Source organism: Lotus japonicus, chromosome 1, assembly GCF_012489685.1.
Source record: "Lotus japonicus ecotype B-129 chromosome 1, LjGifu_v1.2".
NCBI classification, from domain to species: domain Eukaryota; kingdom Viridiplantae; phylum Streptophyta; class Magnoliopsida; order Fabales; family Fabaceae; genus Lotus; species Lotus japonicus.
This window is the reverse complement of record NC_080041.1, coordinates 5,440,638-5,468,350: the sequence shown is the minus strand read 5'-3', so window position 1 is coordinate 5,468,350 and position 27,713 is coordinate 5,440,638. Positions and strand designations below refer to the sequence as shown.

Sequence of the window (27,713 nt, the reverse complement as noted above, 5' to 3'; positions counted from 1 at the left end):
TATCCTGCCTCTCCCCTGCCTTCGATGTTTTTCTCCATTTATTATTCTTCCTTTGTTTTTCTACATTTTGTTGTGGCCTGTAGCTTTATGTAGATGTTCCCTTTTCTTTCTTTTCTACTGTTCTTTGGCTTTTCTCTTATTCTTGTATCCGGTGGAACCCCTTGTGGCTTTTAATGCAAATTTGGCTTTTAAAAGATAACCTATGCCGAAGAAAAAACCGCAGTACCTATGGAAGACGACATCAAAACCGCAATACTTACGGTTAAAATTTGAAGATCAAATTAAAAAGGTTAAGATTTGAAGACAGCGGAAAATCCACACACCATATGCCAAAGAAACTTATGGTGAATTAATTAGGTTAAAAAGCATTTTTGGCAGCGTCGGCCCTGGGCATGTGCAAGCAGGCCCACAGCCCAGAGCCTCCAAAAAAAAGGCGCCCAAAAAAAAATTTCATTAAATTTTTCTCTAAAATAAAATTTAGTTATAATAATTAATGTTTAAAATGTTATTAATGACTTACGCTAGTCTAGTGGTTAGTAACAGTGTATGTTACTTTAATGTAGCGGGTTTGAATCCCACCTTTTGGCTTTTGACATGTTATTTGTTAATTAATTTGAATTGAAAGAATTCAAAAATTAAAGCAAAAGGTCGCGTTGCTTGGATTCGAACACGCGACCCCTGGGCGGGTGGTTGAAAGAGGCCTGATGAAATTTTGAACGTTAAAATTATTAGGGGTCCATTTTTATTATTTGTCCAGGGCCTCCAAAATGTCGGGACCGGCCATATGCCTAAAACTCTAAAACAGAACAATGTGCAGGGCACATAACGGAAAAATTCTGGGAACCTAAAATCTATCAGAGATGCCCATGCTGATGAAGAAGTTTTGGGGTAATTAAATAAATTTGGAAGAGAGATTTGAGGGAAGAAAAAAATCCGATTGTTGATTTGGGGAGAATTTGAATTCAAATCATACCTTAGATCAGAGAATTTGGGATGTGCTTTACTTGATTTGCGTTAACAGATTTGGTGCAGAATTGGATTTTTTAGAGGTTAATGAACATAAAAGTCATTATTTTTTTTGTTGAATAGGTCAAAGTCATTATGTGATAGAGTGAGGATGAGAAAAATACAAGAGGAAGAAATTGCAACTAGGGAAGAGCGCGTGTGGTGCACAGTGGAACAAATGAAGAGAGAGAATGTAAATTTAGAGAAAGATATGACGTGGAAATTTGTGAAGAAGAGTGTGATGTTTGAGTAGGGGTGGGAATAGGCTGGGCCTAGGTAGGCTTTGCTTAAATAGGCCTAGCCTATTTAAAAACTTAAGGCCTGAGCCTGGCCTATGGCCTATCAAAGGCTTTTTTTCGAGCCTGGCCTGAGCCTTCCGAAACCCTGGCTTGGCCTGGTAGCCTGTTTAAAGGCCCGTTTCACAACAACAGTTTTACGTTTGTTAACAAATTTATCTGTAAAGAAGCTATCAAACTTATAAGCTAACGGGTTAAATTATACTAAAATAATCTTTCAACGATCAGACTTATAATATTATTAGCTAATAAGTAGTGAAGAAACTAAACGAGATTATGTTGGTTTCTTAGAGTTGGAGAGCCAATTTAAAATCACACTTCATTTTTAAAAAGACTTATAACTTTGACTCGTTATATAAGTCAATTTGCTTAAATATATAAAAATCTCAATAAGTATATAATATCAAGATATTATAATAAATTTCTAATATATAGACATCATCAAGGGTAAAATATATTTATACTTATCATATTTACAATTTACCAAAAAATTACTAATCATATTTACTTAAATAGGCTAGCCTGTAAGGCTTACAAGGCTTGTTGAATGGCCTGAGCCTGACCTTTTTAACTAAATAGGCTTTTCAAAAAGCCTAAGCCTTGCCTATTTACCATTTTGGTCTGGCCTGGCCTGGCCTGGGCCTGTGGTAGGCTAGGCCATAGGCCCCTACGAACGGCCTGGCCTATTCCCACCCACTTTCCAGAGTGTGGTCTCAAAAATATTAGATAACAGGGTGGATTGAGACCTCACTCTGGAAAGTGAGGCACTCAAACATCACACTCTCCTCCACAAATTTCCACATCATATCTTTCTCTAAATTTACATTCTCTCTCTTCATTTGTTCCACCGTGCACCACACGCGCTGTTCCCTGGTTGCAATTTCTTCCTCCCGTATTTTTCTCATCCTCACTCTATGACATAATGACTTTGACCTATTCAACAAAAAAAATAATGACTTTTATGTTCATTAACCTATCTGTTAACGCAAATCAAGTAAAGCACATCCCAAATTCTCTGATCTAAGGTATGATTTGAATTCAAATTCTCTCCAAATCAACAATCAGATTTTTTTCTTCCCTCAAATCTCTCTTTCAAATTTATTTAATTACCCCAAAACTTCTTCATTAGCATGGGCATCTCTAAAAGATTTTAGGTTCCCTGAATTTTTCCGTTATGTGCACTCTGCACATTGTTCTGTTTTAGAGTTTTAGGCATGACTTTTTGAACTTCGAATGGAATGGCATCTTCACGAAACAATCATATATTGTGGGAAGTTTCTTTATGATTTGCTATTTGGGATTGGATTCTAATGTTGGGTTGCAGGATAGAAATGAAAAACTGTTTTACAAACTTCTAACTGACCATGTTGGGGAGTTACTCCCTGTTGTCTATAAACCAAAGACCTTTCCGCTTCAATGGCTTTGTGTTGTCCTTCTAATGCCTTTTTTTCCATCCATTTATTCTTTTTCCTTCTAAACTGTTATGCATCATCAAAAAATTCATCTTTCTAAAGTGCGAATTTAAATAAATAAAATAAACTAAATTAATGAATAAGGAATCATTTTGCATTTTTTTTTTGAAATCATTTTGCATCATATTATTCTGCTATAAGTTTTTTTTTTGAAAGTGCTATAAATTTACTGCTCAATGATAAAGTTGCAATCCTAAGATTATATAATATGTTCTAAATTCGAGTTTGTTGGGGGCTTGCTATATAATAGGTAGGAGTATTAAGAGTTTCATAATAGGATTTACTATTTGATTGAGAATACTACTTCCAGTCTTCCAGAACTGAAACATTTGAAAGTGTTTTTTTTTGGAATGAGATGGAAGCAAAAACTTGGAAGCAAAAAAGTTTACTCTTTTAGAAGTTGAAAGTTCATAAATAAAAAAATAGTTTCCAAAACTCTAATTTCTGGAAATGTACATTTTTTCCCTGTTAATTATACTACTGGAATTTGATTTTTTGGAAGCCAAAATTTTTATACTTCCAAAAGTTAAGATTCATAAGTTAACAAAATTAGCTTCTGGACCTTTTTTTTTTTTTGATATCAGCTTCCTGGAACTTAAACTTTCAAATGTGTAAATTTATTTTTTGCTCATATTTTGTTAGATAAATATATAACATGTAATATATTAATTTAATTTTCTATAAATATTTTTTTTTTGACAGCATTAATTTTCTATAAATATTTAGACCCTTAAAAAACAAGTTATGATAATATTAATTATGTGTTATTGAGTCTTAGATAATATTTTCTCTTTTATTTTCTTTCAATATGTAATCCTATATTAAAAATGTAAATGTTTGAGTATCAAATCAAATTAAAAAAATCGGATTTTTCAAATATTATTTTAATAAAATAATAATAAAAAATACAATTTAAATACATTAATTTCCAAAATAATCCCGTTGCATTTGCACGGGCAACTTACTAGTTATTAATAAGGCTTAAAAACATTTCATGCCCCTGATGTATCATGATTGTGCAAAAGTCGCCCCTACTCTTTTTTCGTCTACGTTTGTGCCCTTCATGTTTCTAAAAAGTGTACCGAATGCCCCTCCGTCACTCTGGAGATGGAAAAATAAGGATTTTAATGTAGTTGAGGATGAAGATGATGAAGAAAATGATGAGACTATGAAGATGATGATGAATGAATATGATATAAATAAAACTTTGGTCATGATATAACAAATTGGTTGTGTAGCTCAACTGGTAAAGTGTGTTTTGTTTGTTCAAGGTCTTGGGTTTGAATCCCCCACCCCATTTTCCCAAGTATTTTTTTTAATGACATGTCACACCACGTAGGACGCTGACGTGGCCCATTTTTTAACGTCAAAGTGACATAGGGGCATTCGGTGCACTTTTTAGAAACATGAAGGGTACAAATGTAGATGAAAAAAGAGTAGGGACGACTTTTGCACAATCATCATACATCAGGGGCATGAAATACTTTTAAGCCTATTAATAAAGAGTTCAAAATGTGGAAAAGCCTCCATCAGGTGGACCCAATGGCAGCCTTCCTTTTTTCTCATTGTAGCTGAGGGTCTCAATGGCCTCCTTAAGCAGGTGGCGACGATCAATAAGTTCAAAGGCTTCACTTTTCATTTGCGAGGCTTCCCATCAAAATGAGTCAAAGCTGATCTCCATTTCTTTACCTTTTTCGAATCTTTTCCAAACCTTCTTTCTTGCTTGACCATAGCTATTCTTCTGATGCCTTACGTCTGTGGGGTCCACTTTATAAAAAATTGGCCAAACAAGATGATTTCTCTTCCTCTTCCACTCAAGAATTTGAACAAGGTCATTAAGGCACCAAGTAGAGTTCGCAAAGTTTTCAGAGAAAACAATAATGGAAAGCTTTGACAATTTAATTGCTTCCATTATAACTTCTGAAATTGGGTCCCCTCTTTGCAATTCTCGATCATCCATAAAGGCTTCGAATCCATTCTGCGATGTTGTCTCCTTCATTGTGGGCATATATCCTTCCATTGCAGGCACAATGTAACGGCATGGTGCTACACTGTAATTGTACAATGTTGGCTGATTCATCATGGGATTGGGCATATAATTATATCCCACACTGGGTGTCATGGGCATATTTATTGATAAAGTTGCCATTTGATCAGAAAAACTCGGTATTCCATCACTCGTGTCATCTATGATCAACTCCAGAAAATCTGACACTTTCTCTTTTATTTTCTTGCGAAGAGACATTTTCTTTTTTATATTTTGCTCTTATATAAGCTTCAACCCACTCAAACTTCCGATTGGCAATTAACGAACTCGCTCTGATGATCGGGATTTCTCTCAGTGTCCAATTTGCTTCTCCATATCTGAAATTGAGGCTTTTTAATTATTTCTAATTATATTTAAAAAAAAAACAAAAGAATTTTATTCAAGAAATTAACAAGAACGCTTGAGAAAGAACCCTTCTAAAAAAAGGGGAAAAAAACCCTAAAGAACCCTAAAAAACAACAAGCACAAATAAAAACCCAAACCAGTAGCAAGAGCACCCATACAAAAAATCAAAGCAGCACCTAAAATTGCCTTAAACGGGAAAATAATCACATATCAATCATCAATGACGTATATATAGTGGGTAGAGGGTAGATAAAATATGCGAGACATGAAGTTCAAACGATCAAACTTAGGCCCTAAATGAGTTGAATGGAAGTTTAACTCACTTGAAGATGTTGCAGGCACGAAAGATGGATCGAGTTGATCTTAGTTTCACCTCATGATTAGATCAGAGTGATAGAATTTGGTGAAGCCTTATCTAGGTAGCGCTCAAATCAAACTTAAAGATACATTGTGGCAATTGAGCTGTTGGTATATATATATCTAAGAATACGCGTTAAGATTTTATTTGAGATCTTTCTAGAGGAGTTAGACACTTTGTTGGTTTTGCTAGGTATTGTTATTGTAGCACATTTTTGTGCGTGTGGGCTCTTAGAGGTTCTATAATAGGTTTTATCATTTTCAAAAAAAATAAAAATAGGAGGTTTTATGAGACTTAGGTACTATACTTATGTTGAGAGATGTTGTTTCTCAATATTTCTTTTATATATATTTATATATATTGTTTTCTAAAAAAAATACGCGTTAAGAAAAATATTATTATACTGTAATAGTTGTAAAGATTTTCTATCCATATAGTCATAAACTAGCCTCCAAAGTTGACATACATGATAGGGGTGCACATGGGTTGAGTTGGATGGATTTTCAAGCTAATCAGGACCCGAACCGATCAAAACTGTTTGGGTTGGGTTGGGTTGGATTTCATGAATTTTCACCTACGAACCCGAACCAACCCAATCCGACAATCTTTGGGTTGGTTTGGATGGATTGATTGGATCGCTATATTAAAATAAAAATAAATCTGAAATATTGAAAAAATATTAAAAAACAAGCATTTCAAGTCTTTAACATGCAATTACATCATAAATTCATAACTAGCGTCTACACACATCTAGACAACAACACATAACTAAAGTAGTACTTCAAGTCTTTAAATATAAAGAGTAATTACAAACAAATTAGTCTCAAAGTCTCATTAAAATCACTCAAATAGTAGGATCTCAAGTATCCATAAATTACATTCCCTACTAGTAGGTTAGAAAAAATTAAAATTATTAAAAATATATACTAAATAATATATTATTATTATATGATTGGATTTCGGGTTGAGTTGGATGGATTATTATGAAATTCGATATCCGATCCAAAGATGATTGGATCGTAACAAAATCCATCCGATTGACCCGTTCGCCCAATCCAACCCGCATTTTTACGATTGGATCGGATTGGGTTGGATGGATTCATTGGGTTGACCAGGCCCATGTGCACCCCTAATACATGATCTACAAGTAATCCTTTAAAAGGTACACCGCCATCGAACACATGAAATAAAATGAATCCACATACCCAAATTCCGCCAACAAAAAAAAATTGATGATCCAAAATAAACAAAACAGAAGAGAAAAAAATATAAATCAAAAAGCAAAAAGCGCAAGACCACACCTAGGACCATCGATTCAACTTGAGCCCTGAGCGTCCCGTACTTTTCAGGAAGGGTTCTTCTAAAATCTTCCACACTAGTGTGAATTGCCTCTTCATCTGTTCTAAGGAAAACAAGGTCGCAATACTTCTCAATCGCCCACACAGACCTTGCTCTCTTAAAAACACAATCAGAATCCTCAATTTCAAGTTCGTTAAAGAATTTTGGCACCTTATCCATTCAGACTTCAAGAGGCTAATGGATGATTTTCACTTATATGGGGCTTGGCCAAAGGGAAGAATGCATCATTTATAACTCTAAAGGTGGAAACACCCTTAGGGCTTAATGACTTTAGACCTAACTCTGTGTCTGAAGTCGATGCTTTCGAAGCTGATTGATGTTAATCAGTTTGCCTTCTTGGGGGGAGAGGAACAAGTTGGGTTATGTGCTGATAGTCAACGAAGTCATTTCTGAAGCTAATTATGATTTGATAAGATGGGACTTCCTCTTTTACATGCTTCGTAGAATAAATTTTAGCGATAAGTGGGTTAGCTGGATTAGAGGATGTTTGGAATGAAACTCTGTCTCTGTTCTAGTCAATGGTAGCCCTTGTCAAGAGTTCAAAATGTGGAAAAGCCTCCATCATGTGGACCCAATGGCAGCCTTCCTTTTTTCTCATTGTAGCTGAGGGTCTCAATGGCCTCCTTAAGCAGGCGGCGACGATCAATAAGTTCAAAGGCTTCACTTTTCATTTGCGAGGCTTCCCATCAAAATGTAGTAACTCTGAAGTGCATTCTAAGGTGTTTTGAATTGGTGTCTGGACTTAAGGTGAATTTCTTCAAAAGCAAATTGATAGGCTTGGCTGTGAATGATCTCACTCTTAGCAATTTTGCCTCTGTCCTGAATTGTAAAACTACAACTGTGCCTTTCAAATATCTTGGCTTGCCGGTGGGAGGTAACTCGCACCGAGCTTCCTTTTGGGAACCGGTTTTGAGTAGGGTGAAGAAAAGGTTAGCGGCTTGGAAGAATAAATCTCTTTCTTTTGGTGGAGGAATTTGTCTCATAAAGAGTGTCTTATCCTCCATTTATCTTTACTTTCTTTCCTTCTTTAAAGCTCCATTTGGTGTCATAAAAAATTGTCATCGGATTATGAAGAACTTGGGGGGGGGGGAGGGATTGGAAGGAAATGCAAAGATCACATGGGTAAGTTGGGAGAAGATTTACAGGACCAAGGACAAAGGTGGATTGGTGATTAATAATTGGGGGAAGTTCAACCTAGCACTCATAGACAAGTGGAGGTGTAGATTCTTGAATGAACAAAATAGCTTATGGTGGAAGGCGTTGAGGAAGAAGGGGAACAACTAAAAAACTAAGAAAGAACGCAAACCTTAATGCGGAGTTCTTCCAACTGTTGTGGTGCGAAGATATGGAGTTATCTAATAAAACACTACAGTAAAGAAAACATGATTCTAAAGTAAAATGCCAACAAAATAAAAGCTTGATATGAGTTCATAAATATAAAGTAGACACAACAACTCGAACTACTTAAAAGACCACCACACCTGGAAGAGGTTCACCATTCATTTCCTTTCTTTGATTTGTTTGAGTGAAAAGAAGATATAATGTTTACCCAATTTATAGAACCAATCACTTATTCATGGGAATTGAGTTTTTGTTGATTTAATGTTGGTTGGTGTGAGTCATGAAGTAAATGTGAGATGAGATGGTTAGGAGAAGGGGGATTTTTAATTTGTATGCATTGGGATTTAGATAACATTCCATTCTATTGAGAAAGATAAAACTTGAAAACAAAGAGGGAAAAGAAGAGAAGAATTTTTTTTACCAATATGAAAGACTTAGATCATATACAGTAAATGTACTCTGTAAAATATACAATAGAAAGTAAGTACATTTTCCTTTATAAAATAAAACAATATTCATCATATTAGTTAAAATTTTGAACCTTAAATAGTTTAAAATAATATATAAATAGTTTAAAATAATATTCATCATATTAGTTATAATTTTGAACCTTAAGGAACGTGATGTGAGATTCCTAGAGAGAATGAAAGCGTAACCGCTTTAGAGAGAGAAAGTAACTGAATTTCAATTTTGTTATTTCTCAAATGAGCTAAGAGTCATTTACAATTGGTATTCATCCCCTATTTATAGATGTGGAGTTGGGCTTGACGCCTCTAACCCTTCCTAATGGGCCAGTTGGGCCTCCGGGAGGAGGCCCAAGCCCCTGGTCCGCTCGTCGCCCTAAGCTGGCGCTCCTGGGCGAGGGACCCTGGGGTCTCGCCCAGTCCACCCCCTTTTACCCAAACCCAGTCTGCTCTGCCCGTTCGACCCGGCACGCCCGCTCCATTCTTGAAACCCAGATTACTACCAAACCGGTTGCCCCGGGAATAACCCGAGCCCATTTCTCCCTTCACCTCCTTCTCAACTGCCCTCGTCAGAACTAACAGCTTGGACCTGCTAACACCACCCATAACCGTCATGCTCTCGAACCTTCCCCCGGATCTCCTTCAATCCATGGAGAAAGTAACCTTGGAACTGTTTGCCTGGTAACCTGGGAATTTGAGCGGTGAGATACTCAAATTTAGTGATGTAGTCTTCCACTAACCCACGTTGACACAACTCTGTCAACTGCTCGTAAACATCCCCATCGCCATGGCCGTCGTAGCGTTCAAGCAGCGCCGCTCTCAGTTTCTCCCATGTGAGATCCTCGTCCGCTTCCAACAGGGAGTTGTAGGAAGTACACTTCTGCCCGGGATATCCACCCCACATGATATTTTCCTTTAAAAGGGGGCAATTCCACCTTCTTCACCGATTGGCGGAACTTCGTCAGAGCTTCACCGTTCAATCGGGGTGTGCGTCGTTCTACGTCGGTGCCGGTTGTCAGATCTGCAACCTTCTCCACAGCTACGCTCTTTGCTCCCGATGACCCACCTAGGTCGCGATAAACACTGGAGTCTTCCCCTCGAACGGATTTACCCAACGATCGCTCCATCATAGCCACAAGCGACGTTGGCAAATCCTTCACTACCGTCGTGACGGCTGCTACTGAAGAACGCATCTCCGCCAGCTCTGATTCTAAGGCATCGATCTTCGCCTCCATGGGGTAAGTCGTGTGTTTGGTTTTCTTTGGTGGCATTCACTGGTTCCAGCAAGAGTAATCCGGCAGGACGGACCAAATTTGATAGGAACCAACATGTAAATGGAACAAATGAAAGAAATAAGCTAACAATGATTGTTTATTAATATTGGAGAAGATTTACAGAGAAGGAATTATTCCAGACTCTGCCCAGAGCAATGCCCCTATAGGAAGCTAATGCTTCCTATCCATTCTAACAGCTAGCAATTCTAATGGATAACCACTCTACCTCTCTCACTCTCCTTATATACTGAAGATATTACAATCACTCTTCCTCTCCCCATTCTGTTAGTCAGTTAGCCACTATTCCCTTTCTTAGCCCTTCTAGAATATACTCTCCACTCCATAGGTCCCACACCCTCATGATGGGCTAATCTATCCTATTATAAGGTAAATTCTGCCTAAGTTTCTCATCCTCAGCATATAGCGCACTAATTTCCCTTCTCTTTTCTTTGGTTTATGCCAAATAGTGAAGAAGCGTGTATAAATTTGTACCTAATTATTGTTTGTTTCACAGACTCAATTCCCAACTAAGCCATGAAATGCCCAACGTCTGCACTCTGCAGCATCATGAAAGAAATATTTTTCTACAAAAATAAGAGAGACAATAGGATAGAAACAAAAAGACAATAACGCTTAAAATAAAGAGAGATAGTGGCGAGCTGCACCTTTGATGTGTTTATGACCTGGTCAATGTCGCTTAAGAACTTCATCGCGTGCGCCTAAAAAAAGTACATTATAGTAGATTCGAACAAAAATTGAAGGAAACTCTGTCATGTTGGCATCCCATAGTATGTATGAAAGAATACCAAACACATAATCAAATATAACCACAAAGGGCGACATAAATAAAACACAGTGACGAGAATAAAAAACTCCAGTGTTTTATTAGATAATTAAAGCATTTTGCATGTAAGTTGCGCCTAGGTTCACAAGTTCCATATAAAATGCTTTAATTACTCAAAACAATTAACCAAAATACCTATTGACCATAGCAATATACCAGAATAACTTGCTGTGACTAGGCCGAGTGTATGATCTACCAAAAATCCAATTAATGCTGAAGGATGCACACCGACAAGCTATAGAAAGTAAAGGCAAAATAACGTCAAATGCTAAGTAGAATGTCAATAATGTGTTACCTGGTTATGACGAGTATAAAAGACACTCACTTCCATGTTTTCCTCTTTTCTTCAATTCAAAGACATTACCATGATAAATTGTTTCGGCACCCATCATTGCTATCCACTTCCACGGTTCCCTCTGTGACAAAGAATCGTCACAGAGTGAAATCTGAGGCAGTATTCTAACAAACCTCAAGACCAAAGTAGATAAGAGAGAGAGGGGGAAGGACTCAATAATCAAGATAACTAATGCTGAAAAACAAAGAGAAGAGAGTGGTGAGGATCACCTGCTTCGTTTTCTCGAACTAGTCAAGGTACTTAAAAGTAAATCACATGTGCCTCCTTGTTAGTCTTGTTCCCCCACTAGTTCTAGCATTAAAAACGTACAATTACTATTTTCTTATAATTAAGAAGAAAGAGTCTTCACTGCAAAAAAACCATATTTAACACAACCTGGTAGAAGAGTTCCTACTGCTTCGTACATGAAAGCATGGAGGAATGTAGTAGCAACTCTACAATACAAAAAATAAAGATTCTAAATTAAAATGCAAACAATGTACGATATCGACTCATGAAGAAAAAGTAAACAAAAGAACTCGTACTGGGTAAAAGACTACCACATCTGGATGAAACCATGATGAAGGGTCTCAAAAACTGGTTGTCTTTTGCATGGATCATAGAAGCAAGGTGACTTCACAAATAACATAAAAGAGAATTAGAAAACGCATTACACATAATTAGTTGGTAAATAGAAAGGGATAGGACACGTAGAATTTAATTCCCTTTATGGTTTTCCTCAACTTCCTTAGCTTCCTCCTTGACCATCAAAAATCCATTGTCTGAAACCTGAGAAAAAGACATTTCAACAAACCTTAAGTTAAAAGGAGGGAGGGATAGAATTTTGAAGATGACTAATGCTTTAATGAGTAGAGAAGATAGTAGTGCGAAACACCTTCGTCAACATCCTAACCTAGTCATACCTCTTAATATACTTCATCACATCTTCTACAAAATTTGGAAAAGCACCATAAAATATCTTTTCCCATTGCTGATCTTGTGCCTTCCCTAGTTCAAGTAGAAAACAATTTCTTTACAATCATACAAGAAGCAGGGGAACAACTAAAAAACTAAGAAAGAACGCAAACCTTAATGCGGAGTTCTTCCAACTGTTGTGGAGAGAAGATATGGAGTTATCTAATAAAACACTACAGTAAAGAAAACACGATGCTAAAGTAAAATGCCAACAAAATAAAAGCTTGACATGAATTCATAAATATAAAGTAGACACAACAATTCGAACTACTTAAAAGACCACCACACCTGGAAGAAACTATGGCAAAGGGTCTCTGAGGTTGTTGGTCTCTTGCATTGATTCTAGAAGCAAAGTTACTGCACTAACAGCATGAAGAATAATGAGAAAATGCACTAAACGAAATTAGTAAATAACAAGTTCATGGCAAGGATGCATACCGATAAAACCTTCTGGGATATAAGGCCGATTACATCATCAGATGCAAATGAGATCTATGTGGAAAAATGTAAACCGGTGAGTAGTAGATAGTGAAAGACGTATAATGTCAAGTGCTAATTATAATGTAAATGCTGCCTAAGTTTCTCATTGTTAGCATATAGCTCACTCATTTCCCTGCTCTTTTCTTTCGTTTATTTCAATAGAGAAGAAGCGTGTATAAATTTGTACCTGATTATTGTTTGTTTCACTGACTCAATTCCCAACTGAGCCATGAAATTTCCAACGTCTACATCATGAAAGAAATATTTTTCTACAAAAATAAGAGAGACAATAGGATAGAAACAAAAAGACAATAACGCTTAAAATAAAGAGAGAGAGTGGCGAGCTGCACCTTTGATGTGTTTATGACCTGGTCAATGTCGCTTAAGAACTTCATCGCGTGCGCCTAAAAAAAGTACATTATAGTAGATTCGAACAAAAATTGAAGGAAACTCTGTCTTGTTGGCATCCCATAGTATGTATGAAAGAATACCAAACACATAATCAAATATAACCACAGAGGGCGACAAAAATAAAACACAGTGACGACAATAAAAAACTCTAGTGTTTAAAAAGATAATTAAAGCATTTTGCATGTAAGTTGCGCCTAGGTTCACAAGTTACATATAAAATGCTTTAATTACTCAAAACAATTAACCAAAATATCTATTGACCATAGCAATATACCAGAATAACTTACAGTTAGGAAGCCGATTGCATCACCTATTGACTCCAGCTAATGCTGAAAGATGCACAACAACTCGAACTACTTAAAAGACCACCACAACTGGAAGAAACCATGGTAAAGGGCCTCTGAAGTTGTTGGTCTCTTGCATTAATTCTAGAAGCAAAGTTACTGCACTAACAACATAAAGAATAATGAGAAAATGCACTAAACAAAATTTAGTAAATAACAGGTACATGGCAAGGATGCATACCGATAAAACCTTCTGCCCACATCTTCATGTTGCAAATGAGATCTATGTGGAAAAATGTAACCCGGTAGTAGTAGATAGTGAAAAGCCTATAATGTCAAGTGTGAATTATAATGTAAGTGCTGCCTAAGTTTCTCATCCTTAGCATATAGCGCACTCATTTCCCGTCTCTTTTCTTTGGTTTATGTCAAATAGAGAAGAAGCGTGTATAAATTTGTACCTGATTATTGTTTGTTTCACTGACTCAATTCTCAACTAAGCCATGAAATTTCTAACGTCTGCATCATGAAAGAAATATTTTTCTACAAAAATTAAGACAAGCAGTGGGATAGAAACAAAAAGACATTAACCCTTAAAATAAAGAAAGATAGTGGCAGACAGTGGGATAGAAACAAAAAGACACCGACGCTTAAAATTAAGAAAGATAGTGGCGAGCTGCACCTTTGTTGTCTTTATGATCTGGTCAATGTCTCTTCAGAACTTCATCGTGTGCTCCTCAAACTAGTACATAATAGTAGATTCGACCAGAAATGGAAGGTCTCAATGTCTTTTTGGCATCTCGTATTATGTATGTATGAATATCAAACACATATTGAAATATAACCGCAGAGGGCGACATGAATGAAAAGTCATAAATAAAACACAAAACACAAGTAAAAACTCCAGTGTTTTAATAGATAATTAAAGCATTTTGCGTGTAAGTTGCGCCTAGGTTCACAAGTTACTTACAAAATGCTTTAATTACTCAAAACAATTAACCAGAATACCTATTGACCATAGCAATATACCAGAATAACTAACTGTGAATAGGCCAAGTGCATCATCTATAAAAATCCAATTAATGCTGAAAGATGCACACCAGCAAGCTATAGAAAGTAAAGGCAAAATAACGTCAAATGCTAAGTAGAATGTCAATAATGTGTTACCTGGTTATGACGAGTATAAAAGACACTTCCAAGTTTTCCTCTTCTCTTCAAGTCAAAGATATTACCATGATAAATTGTTTCGGAACCCATCATTGCTATCAACTTCCACGGTTCCCTCTATGATGAAGAATCGTCACTGTGTGAAACCTGAGAGCGACAATTCAACAGACATCAAGACCAAGACCGACGAGAGAGAGAGAGAGAGAGAGAGAGAGAGAGAGAGAGAGAGAGAGAGAGAGAGAGAGAGAGAGAGGGAAAGATATAATAATGAAGATTACTAATCTGAAAAACAAAGAGAAGAGATTGGTGTCAAAGATATTACCATGATAGATTGTTTCGGAACCCATCATTGCTATCAACTTCCACGGTTCCCTCTATGATGAAGAATCGTCACTGTGTGAAACCTGAGAGCGACAATTCAACAGATTGAGAATATCAAACACAATCAAATATAACCACATAGGGACACATAAATAAAACACAATGACGTTGCGCCTAGTTATTCTGGTATAAAACAATATTGAGAATAAAAACTCCAATGTATAAATAGATAATTATAGCATTTTGCATGTACGTTGCGCCTAGGTTCACAAATTACATACAAAATGCTTTAATTGCTCAAAAAAAAATTAACCAAAATACCTATTGACCAAAGTAATATACTAAAATAACTTACTGTGACAATACCTTTTGGCTTTTTTGAGTAGCATTCTGAATTCAGAATAAAAGCATATGTGAGTTCCTAGACCTACAGATTAAATTTCAAGCAAATACTAACTCCTCCCACCACATAAAGCAGAATTGTTAACATCCAATTGAATTGCAGTAAAGCTAAAAGACAGCATTGATATTGAGTTAACAAACATACTCATTGAATGGAAAATTGAAATTGAGAAATTGAAAGTTGATGATAGTAACTAACTAACCGGGGTAACTGATGGTGACATCAACGGTGCCCTTGAAAGAGGAAATCTGCTGCGTCTCACTCTGTCAAACGAATGAATGAATCAAATTTGCAAACCAAAACCCTATGTTACTTGATTACTTGTGTTGTTGATGCCTATAAACAGAAAACAAGAAACATATTAGAAAAGCCAACACGGTTTCTTCTAAAAAATGCAAATAAAAATAGAAACTTTGCTCTGCATGGGAACCAGCAAGTTTTCTCCACAAAGCATTAAATCTTGTGTCAAACAGTAAAAATACCTGTATTTTTGGAGACAATGTGCCCGACATTTAATGTTCTCATTGACTAAGGTGAGTGTTTGAGGTTCATTACCCTTGAAATGCTTGTCATGTTGTGTTTTCTTGTTTGCCGGATTTTAATCAAAAATCCAGTGAGTAGTATGGCTACTCGCCCTTCTGATCCAAGTCGGCACTGATAACCACCTTCTTTATGCATGTTCTTCCTGGTACAAAAGAAATTGATCACCCTACATTAGTTGAACGAAAGAATCTAAACAATATTGACTTACTATCAATGTCTATTTAATTTTGCAATTGCTTCTACATAGGTTTCTATCCCGACTGGAATTCTCTCTCTAACCATATATAAAAGACATGCATGATTCTCCACTACGATCCCCTCACACTCATAATATTAGGATATATGTATAAAGCTTAATTAGCTAGTTGTGTGTTAGCTTTGTATTAGTCAGTGACAGCTGTAACCAACTCAGCTGTGACCGTTATTCAGTTGAACCTTCTAGTATCTATAAACACTGTATTTGTAATCTCTCTCTGTTAGGTTGCATGTAATTAAGTTTGCATGTAATAATAAGTTTGCATGTAATTAAGTTAAATTAAACAAACAAATTAGGTCCCTGAAGTATTAACACTAAAATTTCCTAAAGAGATTAGGCTAAGACAGATAAATCATGAGAATGAATATGATAAGTATAACCTTCTTTAATGAAAACATATTGCAAAAATATCTGCATGCAAACAAATAACACATACTAATGCAGCTCAAACTCCCACATCAAGATCGGAAATCTTTTCTAAATTGAAAGGTGTTATGTCATCTAATATGGTGCATTGTTGAGCTTGCTCCATTTCTAGGTTGTGGAATTTTCTGATTTGGTCTAAATTTCGCTAACTTATTTCCAAAAGCTAGCGGCAATCTTAAAGTGTTAGTTCAATGGTAACAAGAATTAGCTTTAAAACAAGTTTGCATGTAATTAAGTTAAAGTAGACAAACAAATTGGGTCCTGAAAGTATCGTCACCAAATGATTTGTTTTTGTTTCGTGTTATGTTTGTAGGTGAGTTTTGGTCCTAAAATCGGGAAGAATTGAAGAAATATGTTAGAAAAGATTCCCAATAACTACCAACTCTTTTTTCTAAAAAACTTCTTCCCAATTTTAGGACCAGGACTCACCGACAAACAAAAAAAACCATTTGAACTAAAATACATTGAGTGAGCATTTCAGATGCAGCTTCGTATTTCCATGAGTAACAAAATAAATCATGATAATGAATATGATAAAGTAAACAAATAAATTGGGTCCCTAAAGTATCAAAACTTAAATTTCCTAAAAATGTGGGCAACGATAGATAAATCATGAGAAAAGATATGATGAGTATGACATGCATAATGTACACATAATGCGAAAATATGTGCATGCACACAAAGTAACACTAAAACTAAACAATGCTAATGCAACCCAATCTCCCCATACTTAAATGTCACGTTGCACCCAATGTTAAAGCAGAGATAAATAAAAGAAAAATGAAAGAACTCACAAAATTTGCTTACTTGATTCCAAAAGCTACCGACAATCTTTTCTAACAAATTTCTTCAATTCTTCTCAAGTCTAGGACCAAAACTCACCTACAAACACAACAAGAAAAAAAAAACAAATCATTTGAACTAAAACAAGCAATATGCATGTTGGAATTAGCAGGAATGCATGATACAACGAAAGAAAATAGGCAAAATACTATAAAAGTAGTATGCAACATGCACACTCATCAATTTTCAATAAGAAATCTATGGAATCTAGAAAATGAAAATATTTATTCACTATGACAAGCAAAACAACAAATAGAAATCAACCAGTGCCTATGGCTTCTACAGAGGTTCCAAAGGCTATAAAATTCTCGCTCTAACCGTATATAAACTACCTGAATGATTCTCCCATACACTCATAATCTTCCCTCCTAACTTACTCATGTGTTCAATTCCTCTTTTTCCCTTTCGTTCTTTCCCTTTCTCACATATACCCTCCACAGTCAACACCTTGGCTCCAAAGTATCTTGACCCCCATCCCCATCAACATCTTGGCCATTTTATGTTGTGCTATCTAAGGCTATATTGCAGTTTTAAATTGATAGATCATTGGTAAAATAATAGCTTTAGTACAAATTTGCATGTAATTAAATTAAACAAAAAAATTGGGTCCCTATTCCCTAAAGAATCAATACTAAAATATACTAAAGAAAGTGGTTAAAATAGATAAATTATGAAAAAGGATATAATGAGTTGGACATGCTACAATGAAGACATAATGCATAACTATGTACATGCAAGCAAATAACTCTAAAAATAAAAAATGCTAATGCAACTCAATCTCCCCATAAGTTAAATCGTCCCCATGTTCAGACAAAGTTTAAGAGAAGAAAAAGGGAAATCCTCACAAAATCTACTAGCTGATGGATTACAGCCTTGAGAAAGAGGTTAATGGTGCATAGCTCACAAACTGGATGACATTTCTTGTTGTCAAAGCTCTCTTGTCATCTAATATAGTGCATTGTTGAGCTAGCTCGGTTTCTAGGATGCGGTGATTTCGGATCTGGTTTAAATTTCGCTCGCTTGCTCCCAAAACCTCTATTGGCAATCTATTCTAACAATCTTTTTCAATCCTTCCAATTAAAGGACAAAAATTCACCTGCAAACACAACATAAAACAAACAAATCATTTGAACTAAAACAACTAAAATGCATAGTTGCATACTAAATTAACAGGCATGAATGATAACAATAAGAAAAAGATGCAAAATACTATGGAAATCGTATGCAAGATGCACACACATAAATTCTCAATAGGACATCTATGGAATCTTGAGAAAGAAAATTTAAGTATGACTCACTATTTATATTTCCCCCAAACTTAAACATGAGAAAAGGGAAAGATCTCACAAAGTTAACTAGATGGTGTATAATGGCCTTAAGAAAGGCGTTAGTTGTGCATAACTCGCATAATCGTTGACATTTCTTTTCAGATTTGTCTAAATTTCGCCCACTTGCGCCCAAAAACTACCAGCAAATTTTTCTAACAAATTTCTTTAACTCTTCCAAATTCTAGGACCAAGACTCACCTACAAAACACAAACAAATCATTGGAACTAGAAAAAGTATACTGCTTATTAAAACTAACATGAATCCATGATAACACTAAAGAAAAGATTCACCATGCTATGGAAATACCATGCAAGATGCACAAATATCAATTTTCTATAGGACATCAATGGAATCCAAAGAACGAAAATTTAAGTACTACTAAGTATAACAAGTAAAACCACGACCTATGGCTTCTTTTTAAGTAATAATGGCTACTGGAATTCTGCACTCTAACAGAATAAAGGATACCTGAATTATTCTCCGCAGGGATCCCACCACACTCATAACATTCCCCTCCTAACTAAGTAATGCATCAATTCCACTTTTACCCCTTTGTTCTTTCTCGTTCTCACATATGCCCTCAGCAACATGGACATTGGTTCCACTAGCTGATCTTAATCCTCTGGACCATTTTATGCTGTGCTACTGCTTCTAAAGCTTAAATTCTGGTTTAAAGTAGTTCAACTCTAAAAAATGCTTTGAAACAAGTTTACATGTACTTAAGTTAATTAAACAAACAAATTGGGTCCCTAAAGTATCAACATTAAAAACTCCTAAAGAAAGTGGACTAAGATAGACAAAACCTGGGAAAGGATATGATGAGTATGACATGCTAAAATGCAAACAAAATGAAATAATATGCGCATGTTAACAAGTAACACTCAAAATAAAAAATGATAATGCAACTCAATCTCCCCAATATAAAAGTAAAGTTAACGAGGAGAAAAAGGAAAGAACTCACAAAATCAACTAGGTGGTGGATAATAGCCCTGAAAAAGGTGCCAGTGGTGCATATCTCGCATAATGGATGGCATTCTTGTTGTGCAGCTATCATGTCATCTAAGATAGTGTGTTGTTGAGCTTGTTTTGCTTCTAGAGTGTCGTCTTTTCTGATTTGGTCTAAATTTCTCTCACTTGCTCCCAAAAGCTACCAGTAATCTTTTCTTAAGAATTCTTCAATTATCCAAAATTCTAGGACCAAAATTCACCTACACAAATGGAACCATCATACTTTAATACCCCAGAAAAAACATAAATGCTCACAACTTCTTTTCCAAATATCTACAAAATTCTTCCCAATTCTTTAACCAAAACCCACCTGCAAACACAACATAAAACAAAAACAAATCATTTGAACAGAAACAAGTAAAATGCATACCAAAATTAACATGAATGCATAAACTAAAGAAAATATGCAAAACACTATGGAAATAGTATGCAAGATGCACACACATCAAATCTTCTCATGCTTAAATATTTTCTTGTCCTCAAGCAAGTATCTTAGCCCAACGAGGAAAATAGAGAAAATATATATGTGTCAACCAAAGGAACCCAAAAAAAATATAAGTGATTAGCAATCAATTCAGAGATGATCAAAAGGTTACCCAATTAGAGTCTTAAGCGTCCTGAAATCAAACTCTCTAACAAACTGGGGTACACTTCTCCCAATCCCTCAAAGTGTTTACAGGTTAAGACAATGCACTCAGCCACTCCACATAGACAATACATTTCCATAGGCTTGGCCCTAAACCAAATCTCCACAACTTAAATTTTTTTGAATGCGTGTTAAAGTCAAAAGGTCTTTTCAAGGGTTGTAATGTGGCCAAGGAAAATCAATTCAACAGGTAAGATTCTGAGAAAGAAGAAGGATATCAAGGGGCTAAAAAATATTAAATGACAACAAACATCCCTTAGAACATATAAAGAGCAACTTAAGCATAGAGAACCGCATAAATATAATGATGACTACTAGAGTTAGAGATAAACTAACTATAACAGAAAATCACACTTCTGTATGTTTAGTAACTAAATAACTGTGTACAAAATAATCTACACATAGACCAACTGAATAACTGACACTTCATGCACTTTTTTCTGTTTCACGTTTCTTTTCCTTATTCTCTCTTTTTTTTTCTTTTTTTTTTGTTTAATGATGACTTCATACTTTTCTGTTTCATATTCCTTCTTCTTTTTTCTTCTTTTTTCTTCCTTTTTTCTTTCTTTTTTTTTTTTTGCTCTTTTATGCTTCTTCTTTTTTTTCTTTTCAACATTTTTTTCCTTTCTAATTCTCTTTTTTCAAAAAATTTGCAAACTTTAACATTCAAATCAGAATTGATTTCGCAATCATTTTCTACCTAAGTTGCTCAATTTAGATTCTAAAGGACTCAACTCAGAAGATAGATTCACATTCCATAGATGGGTACCAAAGAAATTAATTTTCATATTAGGCTCAAAATTGGGCAACTACTAATGGTAACTTTAACAGCAAATTTTGAGGCCTGAAAAATACCTAAAGTGCCTTTTTCATCCTGAAACATGCGTTCAAGAAGAAGTCATCTCAAAATGGTTACAGGCCAAGTTCTAGAATGCACAGTCAATGTGGAATGTCACTCATCAAAAGAAGAAAGGGTTTTAACATAATATGATGTAACAAGACCCTTATTTAAGCTCAAAGCTCACATTTAGTAGCTATATTTGAAAGAGAATAGAGATCAGGAAACTCTTTGCTAATCATCAGTTCTCTATTGATCGCTCTTCAGAAAGGGCTAATCATATCAAACAAATAGGGTCCCTAGAGTATGAACATTGAAATTCCAAAAGAAAGTGGGCTAAGATAGATAAAACATGAGAAAGGATATGATGAGTATGACATGCTATAATGCAAACATAATGCAAAAAAATGCTAATACAACTTAATCTCCTCATGCTTAAATTTTATATCGTCCCCAATGTAAAAGTAAAGTTTAAGAGTAGAAAAAGGAAAGAACTCACAAAGCAAACTAGGTGGTGGACAATGGCGCAGAGCTCGCATAATGGATGGCATTTCCTGTTGTACAGCTCTCTTACAAACTAACTATTTCGCAAACACCTATAAATTGATCAATCTACTCAGTGCTTTCCAAAATGTAGTCTTAAGATCACAATAGAGGGGTTAGAGGGAAATAAAAGCAAAGTTAAAGCTGAGTACATCAATCATGAATAGTTAAAAAACTAAAAATAATATGGAGAACCATCATACTTTAGCAACAATCACAGTCATAATCAGAAATAAACAAATCAGGCATTCAGAGCTTTTCTGTTGTTTGTCATTGGTTGAAATAAGTTTCTTTGAATGGACAGTTTGCCATATACAAAGGACAGCCAGCAATAGAAGTAATTTTTAATTCAACAGTGTATGTATGTAAAAGTGCCTCTAACTTGCATTCCAAACTAAAGTACTGCTTGGCAAACAAGAGAACTGGATTAGAACCGTTCATGTCCAAACTAGTCATGTCAATCTATATTAATTTAAATCTCTCTAATTTTATAACCAAATCTTTACTGATATCTTTTAAATTATCCTTCACATGTAGCTTTATGGAAAAAACACATGAGGTTGCTAGCAAACAATAATATGATTTTCTAACATTGAATTACGGAAACCAAAACAGGCAATAAATTCAAAATCATAAATTGTTAATAATCAAATCAAGTGTTGTAAATGATTTAGAAAATAGGATAAAGAAAACCGAAGTCACTCAATGGGTGTGCCTAGGCCTCTAACCTTATAATGATAGAACAACTGGGTATAAACGCAACCTCCAACGAGAAAGAATAGCAATATGTCGTCACTCAGTGGCAACCTCACTAGTTCCCTCAGATAAATGCTTATCGCGAAACCGAATAATATCTCTGCAAACCCATGCCTGCAAACACAAAATAAGAAACATATTAGAAAACCCAACACGGTTTCTTCGAAAGTTTGCATTCTTGAAGCGAAGAAACCTACCCACTCTGTTTGACGCGACTCCATACAGAGAGAAACCGAGATAGAGATACTGGGTGGTAGAAGAAGAAGAATCAGAAGGGAAACAAACAAGTAAAATAATCACATTACTTCAGTCCTTACTTTTCAAGTCATTAATGTCAAATATGATTTTCAAAAACATTTTTGAATTAAACTAGATAAATTGGATAAGCAGAAAATAATTAAACCTAAATTCCTGGACCATTTGATAAAAGCCAAACAATCAGTGGTTACTAAGAAAGAATATGTAAACCAACCTGCAGATGATACAAGATCGCATGGTTCAAGGGAAGCTTTCCATCAATGACAAGGTCAAGGTAACTTTTTATCTCTTTAAGCCTTGCATCCAATCCCTTTAAGGCTGTGAGTTTTGCACTTACCTACATAAAAAAATTGCCAGCATTTGTTGTTGTGTTAGAAAAGAATCATCTAAGATACTCTCATCTAAAAAGAAAGCATCTGTGGCATACAGAAGAAATATTAATATAACAAGTACCAAGAAGAGCACCTCTGTTACAAGGGTGCTGATGGTTGTATCCTTCACATCTCTAAGCAAGTGTTCAACTCCTGCAAAAAGGCAAGAAGACGTTAAAACCTTAGGATAAATTATTTAGACTATCATGAACCATGTGGGTAAGGAAACCAAATAACAAAAAATGTGGCAGATTTGAATTCCATAGAATAACTATTTCCTCAACTTCATGAGCAGCAATTTCTGACTGCACGTGCACAAAGACCTTTTGGCTTTTTTAGTAGCATTCTGAATTCAGAATAAAAGCATCTGTGAGTTCCTAGACCTACTAATTAAATTTCAAGCAAACACTAACTCCTCCCACCACATAAAGCAGAATTGTTATTGCAACAAGTAAAATAAATAAATTCAGAAGTGTAAATTACTAAAGCAATATTTTATTGCTTGTGGCATTTTGCACAAGATAAGTAGGCATATATAAGGGAACTTATGAATCTTATATATATATATTGGTGTGGATATCTTATTAGGCCTCTCGTGCAGAGGCACCAGTCTATTTTCACACCTCAGTCACACACTATGCAATTACACAAAAGCTATAGCATCCAACCCATGAATTGTGATAAGAATGGAAAATTGAAATTGAGAAATTGGAAGTTGATGATAGTAACTAACTAACGTTAAATTATCCCAATGTAAAAGTGAAGTTAACAAGGAGAAAAAGGAAAAAACTCACAAAATCAACTAGGTGGTGGATAATAGACCTGAAAAAGGTGTCAGTGGTGCATATCTCGCATAATGTATGGTGTTCTTGTTGGGCAGCTATCATGGCATCTAAGATAGTGTGTTGTTGAGCTTGTTTTGCTTCTAGAGTGTCATCTTTTCTGATTTGGTCTAAATTTCTCTCACTTGCTCCCAAAAGCTACCAGTAATCTTTTCTTAAGAATTTCTTCAACTATCCCAAATTCTAGGACCAAAATTCACCTACAAACACAAGTTAAACAAACAAATTGTTTAATTAAATGAAAGAATGCAAAGGCTGTCACAAAATATGCATGCTGAAACCAGAAAAATATACACGAAACAAACTGATATGAAGTACATCTCAATATCTCATGGTTATGCTTTGGAAAACTGATCAGCAGTAGATGAAAGAAATGAAACATCGAATCGATTGAAAATCCATCAATTAAAATTAAATCACGTCACTAACTTTCTTCAGCACCTCACACAAATACACCCTTGCTTTTCCTTCTTTTACCTTTTAGTTTCCTTAAAGGAATAAAAAAACTTTCAAAACAAACTCCGATAATAATTAGATTTAAGTTATAATTATATTTTCTTAGATCTCCCATTTTTGTTATGCATAAGATGAACATATTAGACAATCAAATCACAGGGGTTCTCCGCAGAAAGAGAAAAATTGACAAGCACAAGGAAAACCTAGAAGCTTGCTGTAACAATATTCTATATATGAAACCATCATACTTTAATACCCCAGAAAAAACATAAATGCTCACAACTTCTTTTCCAAATTTCTACAAAATTCTTCCCAATTCTTTAACCAAAACTCACCTGCAAACACAACATAAAACAAAAACAAATCATTTGAACAGAAACAAGTAAAATGCATACCAAAATTAACATGAATGCATTAACTAAAGAAAATCTGCAAAACACTATGGAAATAGTATGCAAGATGCACCCACATCAAATCTTCCCATGCTTAAAGTATCTTAGCCCAACGAGGAAAATAGAGAAAATAAATATGTGTAAACCAAAGGAACCCAAAAAAAGTATAAGTGATTAGCAATCAATTCAGAGATGATCAAAAGGTTACCCAATTAGAGTCTTAAGCGTCCTGAAATCGAACTCTCTAACAAACAGGGGTACACTTCTCACCATCCCTCAAAGTGTTTACAGGTTAAGACAATTCACTCAGCCACTCCACATAGAAAATACATTTCCATAGGCTTGGCCCTAAACCAAATCTCCACAACTTAAATTTTTTGAATGCGTGTTAAAGTCAAAAGGTCTTTTCAAGGGTTGTAATGTGGCCAAGGAAAATCAATTCAATAGGTAAGATTCTGAGAAAGAAGAAGGATATCAATGGGCTAAACAAAATTAAATGACAACAAGCATCCCTTAGAACATATAAAGAGCAACTTAAGTATAGAGAACCACAATAAATATAATGATGACTATTAGAGTTAGAGATAAATTAACTATAACAGAAAATGACACTTCTGTATATTCAGTAACTAAATAACTGTGTACAAAATAATCTACACATAGACCAACTAAATAACTTACACTTCATGCACTTTTTTCTGTTTCATATTTCTTTTCCTTCTTCTCTTTTTTCTTCTTTTTTTTTCCTTTTTTTTTTTGTTACTGATGACTTCATACTTTTCTGTTTCATATTCCTTTTCCTTTTTTCTTCTTTTTTTTTTTTGCTCTTTTATGCTTCTTCTTTTTTTCCTTTTCAACATTTTTTTTCCTTTCAAATTCTCTTTTTTCAAAAAATTTGCACACTTTAACATTCAAATCAGAATTGATTTCGCACTCATTTTCTACCTAAGTTGCTCAATTTATATTCTAAAGGACTCAATTCAGAAGATAGATTCACATTCCATAGATGGGTACCAAAGAAATTAATTTTCATATTAGGCTCAAAATTGGGCAACTACTAATGGTAACTTTAACAGCAAATTTTGGGGCCTGAAAAATACCTAAAGTGCCTTTTTCATCCTGAAACATGCGTTCAAGAAAGTCATCTCAAAATGGTTACAGGCCAAGTTCTAGAATGCACAGTCAATGTGGAATGTCACTCATTAAAAGAAGAAAGGGTTTTAACATAATATGATGTAACAAGACCCTTATTAAAGCTCAAAGCTCACATTTAGTAGCTACATTTGAAAGAGAATAGAGATCAGGAAACTCTTTGCTAATCATCAGTTCTCTATTGATCACTCTTCAGAAAGGGCTAATCATATCAAACAAATAAGGTCCCTAGAGTATGAACATTGAAATTCCAAAAGAAAGTGGGCTAAGATAGATAAAACATGAGAAAGGATATGACGAGTATGACATGCTATAATGCAAACATAATGCAAAACAATGCTAATACAACTTAATCTACTCATGCTTAAATTTTATATCGTCCCCAATGTAAAAGTAAAGTTTAAGAGTAGAAAAAGGAAAGAACTCACAAAACAATCTAGGTCACAAAACAATCTAGGTGGTGGACAATGGCGCAGAGCTGAGAAATGTTCCAGTGGTGCATAGCTCGCATAATGGATGGCATTTCCTGTTGTACAGCTCTCTTACAAACCAACTATTTCGCAAACACCTATAAATTGATCAATCTCCTCAGTGCTTTCCAAAATGTAGTCGTAAGATCACAATAGAGGGGTTAGAGGGAAATAAAAGCAAAGTTAAAGCTGAATACATCAATCAAGTTTGCATTCTTGAAGCAAAGAAACCTACCCACTCTGATTGACGCGACTCCATACAGAGAGAAACCGACATAGAGGTACTGGGTGGTAGAAGAAGAAGAATCAGAAGGGAAACAAACAAGTAAAATAATCATATTACTTCAGTCCTTACTTTTCAAGTCATTAATGTCAAATATGATTTTCAAAAACATTTTTGAATTAAACTAGATAAATTGGATAAGCAGAAAATAATTAAACCTAAATTCCTGGACCATTTGATAAAAGCCAAACAATCAGTGGTTACTAAGAAAGAATATGTAAACCAACCTGCAGATGATACAAGATCGCATGGTTCAAGGGAAGCTTTCCATCAATGACAAGGTCAAGGTAACTTTTTATCTCTTTAAGCCTTGCATCCAATCCCTTTAAGGCTGTGAGTTTTGCACTTACCTACATAAAAAAAATTGCCAGCATTTGTTGTTGTGTTAGAAAAGAATCATCTAAGATACTCTCATCTAAAAAGAAAGCATTCGTGACGAAATACAGAAAAAATATTAATATAACAAGTATCAAGAAGAGCACCTCTGCTGCGAGGGTGCTAATGGTTGTATCCTTCACATCTCTAAGCAAGTGTTCAACTCCTGCAATTAGGCAAGAAGACGTTAAAACCTTAGGATTTGCATTCCATAGAATACCTATTTCCTCAACTTCATGAGCAGCAATTTCTGATTGCACGTGCACAAAGACCTTTGGGCTTTTTTGAGTAGCATTCTGAATTCAGAATAAAAGCATATGTGAATTCCTAGACCTACTGATTAAATTTCAAGCAAATACTAACTCCTCCCACCACATAAAGCAGCATTGATATTGAGTTAACAAACATACTGATTGAATGGAAAATTGAAATTGAGAAATTGGAAGTTGATGATAGTAACTAACTAACCGGCATAACTGTTGATGACATGAACGGTGCGCTTGCGCGTGTCTTGAAGAAACTCACGGTGGTGGCGAAGAAAACGCGAGACCCGTTTGTTGCCCAACACGGTTTCTTTGCATTCTTGAAAGCAAAGAAAAGAAACCCTGTCTGTTTCACGCACAGCCAAGGAATCACAGAGAGAGAGAGAGAGAGACAGGCACAGAGATACAAGAAGAACAAGAGAAAGGGAAACAAGCTCAAGTTACCGAACAAGAAGATGAACAAGGGAAAGGAAAACAGAGAGAAAT

The 27,713-nt window shown here is 35.2% G+C and overlaps 1 long non-coding RNA gene across 2 annotated transcripts; it reads right to left on the bottom strand.

Annotated features, from left to right (window-relative positions):
- Window positions 1-3,948: 3,948 nt before the first annotated feature.
- Window positions 3,949-27,713, bottom strand: LOC130733195 (uncharacterized). 2 transcript variants are annotated; one of them, XR_009017418.1, is made up of 33 exons: window positions 27,433-27,713; window positions 27,072-27,130; window positions 26,817-26,939; window positions 26,542-26,590; window positions 23,789-26,404; window positions 23,077-23,147; window positions 22,838-22,960; window positions 22,563-22,611; window positions 22,338-22,479; window positions 17,210-21,662; window positions 15,660-15,862; window positions 15,380-15,513; window positions 15,141-15,201; window positions 14,776-14,857; window positions 14,454-14,600; window positions 13,969-14,074; window positions 13,748-13,805; window positions 13,531-13,616; window positions 13,293-13,448; window positions 12,945-12,998; window positions 12,782-12,839; window positions 12,553-12,606; window positions 12,403-12,471; window positions 12,228-12,287; window positions 12,063-12,147; window positions 11,685-11,928; window positions 11,536-11,594; window positions 11,370-11,451; window positions 11,131-11,251; window positions 10,962-11,040; window positions 10,627-10,680; window positions 10,454-10,518; window positions 3,949-5,137 (listed from the first exon to the last, which is right to left on the bottom strand). It is a non-coding gene; the product is annotated as an uncharacterized LOC130733195 (long non-coding RNA). The 2 variants fall into 2 exon arrangements; XR_009017419.1 differs by lacking the exons at window positions 12,403-12,471; window positions 12,553-12,606; window positions 12,782-12,839; window positions 12,945-12,998; window positions 13,293-13,448 and having other exon boundaries at window positions 11,370-11,594.